This window comes from Arachis stenosperma, chromosome 2 (assembly GCF_014773155.1).
Source record: "Arachis stenosperma cultivar V10309 chromosome 2, arast.V10309.gnm1.PFL2, whole genome shotgun sequence".
NCBI classification, from domain to species: domain Eukaryota; kingdom Viridiplantae; phylum Streptophyta; class Magnoliopsida; order Fabales; family Fabaceae; genus Arachis; species Arachis stenosperma.
Genome location: NC_080378.1, coordinates 37,026,772 through 37,031,041, shown reverse-complemented (window position 1 = coordinate 37,031,041; position 4,270 = coordinate 37,026,772). Strand labels below are relative to the sequence as shown.

The 4,270-nt window shown below is 40.3% G+C and overlaps 1 non-coding gene across 1 annotated transcript; it reads right to left on the bottom strand.

Moving 5' to 3' along the window:
• Positions 1-1,623: 1,623 nt before the first annotated feature.
• LOC130963977 (small nucleolar RNA R71) lies at positions 1,624-1,731 on the bottom strand. Its single transcript, XR_009080092.1, has one exon. It is a non-coding gene; the product is annotated as a small nucleolar RNA R71 (small nucleolar RNA).
• Between the last annotated feature and the right edge of the window lie 2,539 nt (positions 1,732-4,270).

Sequence of the window (4,270 nt, the reverse complement as noted above, 5' to 3'; positions counted from 1 at the left end):
ATGATTTCATTGCTCTGATCTTTGAATTCTCTTGACTTGAGTGTTTATGTGTCTCATATGCATTCTCATTGGTGTCAATAGAATACAAACTGCTAAGTTTGGTGTCTTGCATGCATTGTTATTTGATTTTAGTTGCATTTTGATTATTCCTCATTATTAAAAATCCAAAAAATTTTTAAATTTGTGTCTTTTCAAGTCAATAATACAGAGAATTGAAGATTCAGAACATACAGCAGAGGAATTATACAGAAAAAGCTGGGCGTTCAAAATGCCCAGTGAAGAAGACAGACTGGCGTTTAAACGCCAGCCAGGGTGCCTGGCTGGGTGTTTAACGCCCAAAAGGGTAGAGTTTTGGGCGTTAAACGCCAGAATGTGCACCATTCTGGGCGTTTAACGCCAGGATGGCACAAGAGGGAAGATTTTGTTTTCAAATCAATTTTTTTTGAAGTTTTCAAAGTTTTTCAAAATCAAATCTTTTTCAAATCATATTTTTTCAATCAAATGTTTTCAAAATCAATTTCTTTCCTTTTTCAAAGATACTTGCTAACAATTAATGATTTGATTGAACATTTCAAGTATGTTGCCTTTTCTGTTGAGAAAGGTTTAATGTTTGAATCATATCTTTTCTTGTTAGGCAAGTCATTAATTTTAAAATCAAATCTTTTTAAAATTGTTTTCAAATCATATCTTCTCAATCACATCTTTTTAAAACCAATCATATCTTCTTAACCACATCTTTTTCAAAATAGTTTTCAATCAAATCTTTTTGATTTTTAATTTCAAAATCTTTTTCAAAAATCACTTGATTTCTTTCCCACTCTTATTTTCGAAAATCAAGTAGTGTTTTTCAAAATGTTTTTAAAATCTTTTACTTAATTTTTGAAAATTACTTCCCTTCTTCTCACATCCTTCTATTTATGAACTAACACTATCCCTTAATGCAAAATTCGAACTCCATCTTCCTTGATAAGTTCGAATTTTCTACTTCTGTCTTCTACATTTCTTTTCCTCTGACACCTAAAGGAATCTCTATACTGTGACATAGAGGATTCCATATTTTCTTGTTCTCTTCTCTTTCATATGAGCAGGAACAAAGACAAAGGCATTCTTGTTGAAGCTGACCCTGAACCTGAAAGGACCTTGAAGCGAAAGCTAAGAGAAGCTAAAGCACAACTCTCTGTAGAGGACCTAACAGAACTCTTCAAAAAGGAAGAAACCATGGTAGCCGAAAACAACAACAATGCCAACAATGCAAGGAAGGTGCTGGGTGACTTTACTGCACCTACTCCCGACTTCTATGGGAGAAGCATCTCTATCCCTGCCATTGGAGCAAACAACTTTGAGCTTAAGCCTCAATTAGTTTCTCTAATGCAACAGAATTGCAAGTTCCATGGACTTCCATTGGAAGATCCTCATCAGTTTTTAGCTGAATTCTTGCAAATCTGTGACACAGTCAAGACTAATGGGGTTGACCCTGAGGTCTACAGACTGATGCTATTCCCTTTTGCTGTACGAGACAGAGCTAGAATATGGTTGGACTCTCAACCTAAAGAAAGCCTGGACTCTTGGGAAAAGCTAGTTAATGCCTTCTTGGCAAAGTTCTTTCCACCTCAAAAATTGAGTAAGCTTAGAGTGGAAGTCCAAACCTTCAGACAGAAGGATGGTGAATCCCTCTATGAAGCTTGGGAAAGATACAAACAATTAATCAGAAAGTGTCCCTCAGACATGCTTTCTGAATGGAGCATCATAGGTATTTTCTATGATGGTCTCTCTGAACTATCCAAGATGTCTTTGGATAGCTCTGCTGGAGGATCTCTTCATCTGAAGAAGACGCCTACAGAGGCTCAAGAGCTAATTGAAATGGTTGCAAATAACCAATTCATGTATACTTCTGAAAGGAATCCTGTGAACAATGGGACTAGTCAGAAGAAAGGAGTTCTTGAGATTGACACTCTGAATGCCATATTGGCTCAGAACAAGATATTGACTCAACAAGTCAATTTGATTTCTCAAAGTCTGTCTGGAATGCAAAATGCACCAAGCAGTACCAAGGATGCTTCATCTAAGGAAGAAGCCTATGATCCTGAGAACCCTTCAATGGAAGAGGTGAATTACCTAGGAGAACCCTATGGAAACACCTATAATTCTTCATGGAGAAATCACCCAAATTTCTCATGGAAGAATCAAGAGAGACCTCAACAAGGTTTCAACAACAATAATGGTGGAAGAAACAGGTTTAGCAATGGCAAGCCTTTTCCATCATCTTCTCAGCAACAGACAGAGAACTCTAAGCAGAACCCCTCTGACTTAGCAACCATGGTCTCTGATCTAATCAAAACCACTCAAAGTTTCATGAATGAAACAAGGTCCTCCATTAGGAATTTGGAGGCACAAGTGGGACAGCTGAGCAAGAAAATTACTGAATTCCCTCCTAGTACTTTCCCAAGCAACACAGAAGAAAATCCAAAAGGAGAGTGCAAGGTCATCAACATGGCCGAATTTGGAGAGGAAGGAGAGGAAGTGAACGCCACTGAGGAAGACCTCAGTGGGCGTGCACTAGCCTCCAATGAGTTCCCCAATGAGGAACCATGGGAATCTGAGGCTCAAAATGAGACCATAGAGATTCCATTGGACTTGCTTCTGCCTTTCATGAGCTCTGATGAGTATTCTTCCTCTGAAGAGGATGAGTATGTCCCTGAAGAGCAAGTTGCTAAATACCTTGGAGCAATCATGAAGCTAAATGACAAGTTATTTGGAAATGAGACTTGGGAGAATGAACCTCCTTTGCTCACCAAAGAACTGGATGACTTGTCTAGGCAGAAATTACCTCAAAAGAGACAAGATCCTGGGAAGTTTTCAATACCTTGTACCATAGGCACCATGACCTTCAAGAAGGCTCTGTGTGACTTAGGGTCAAGTGTAAACCTCATGCCTCTCTCTGTAATGGAGAAGCTAGGGATCTTTGAGGTACAAGCTGCAAGAATCTCACTTGAGATGGCAGACAACTCAAGAAAACAAGCTCATGGACTTGTAGAGGATGTTTTGGTAAAGATTGAAGACCATTACATCCCTACTGATTTCATAGTCCTAGAGACTGGGAAGTGCATGGATGAATTTATCATTCTTGGCAGACCCTTCCTAGCCACAGCAAAGGCTATGATTGATGTTGATGGAGGTGAACTGATCATTCAAGTGAATGAAGAATCCTTTGTGTTTAAGGCTCAAGGATATCCCTTTGTCATCATGGAGAAGAAGCATGAAGAGCTTCTCTCAAATCAGAGACAAACAGAGCCCCCACAGTCAAACTTTAAGTTTGGTGTTGGGAGGCCACAACCAAACTCTAAGTTTGGTGTTGAACCCCCACATTCAAACTCTAAGTTTGGTGTTGGGAGGTTCCAACATTGCTCTGAGTATCTGTGAGGCTCCATGAGAGCCCTCTGTCAAGCTACTGACATTAAAGAAGCGCTTGTTGGGAGGCAACCCAATGATTATATTTTATCTATTTTCCTTTGTTATTTTATGTTTTTTTGTAGGTTGATGATCATAAGAAGTCACAAAATCAATTGAAAAAGCAAAAACAGAATGAAAAACAGGAAGAAAAATAGCACACCCTGGAGGAAGAACTCACTGGCGTTTAAACGCCAGTGAGGCTAGCAGTTGGGCGTTTAACGCCCAGTCTGGCACCATTCTGGGCGTTTAATGCCAGAAAGGGGCACCAGACTGGCGTTAAACGCCAGGAAAGGGCAAGAACCTGGCGTTAAACGCCAGAAAGGGGCACCAGCCCGGCGTTTAACGCCAGAATTGGCTCAAAACGTGATTTTGAATGCCATTTGGTGCAGGGATGACTTTTCCTTGACACCTAAGGATCTGTGGACCCCACAGGATCCCCACCAACCCCACCACCCTCTCTCTTCTTCACCCATTCACCAATCACCTCAATACCTCTTCCCCATAAACCCTTCTTCACTCCTTCATTTTCACACAAACTAAACACCACTTCTCCCCCTCTTTGGCCGAACACAAAGCCATCTCCCTCTCCCCATTTCTTCTTCTTCTACTCTCTTCTTTCTTCTTTTGCTCGAGGACGAGCAAACCTTTTAAGTTTGGTGTGGTAAAAGCATTGCTTTTTGTTTTTCCATAACCATTTATGGCATCCGAGGCCGGAGAAACCTCTAGAAAGAGGAAAAGGAAGGCAAAAGCTTTTACCTCTAAGTCATGGGAGATGGAGAGATTCATCTCAAGGGTACATCAAGACCACTTCTATGAAGTT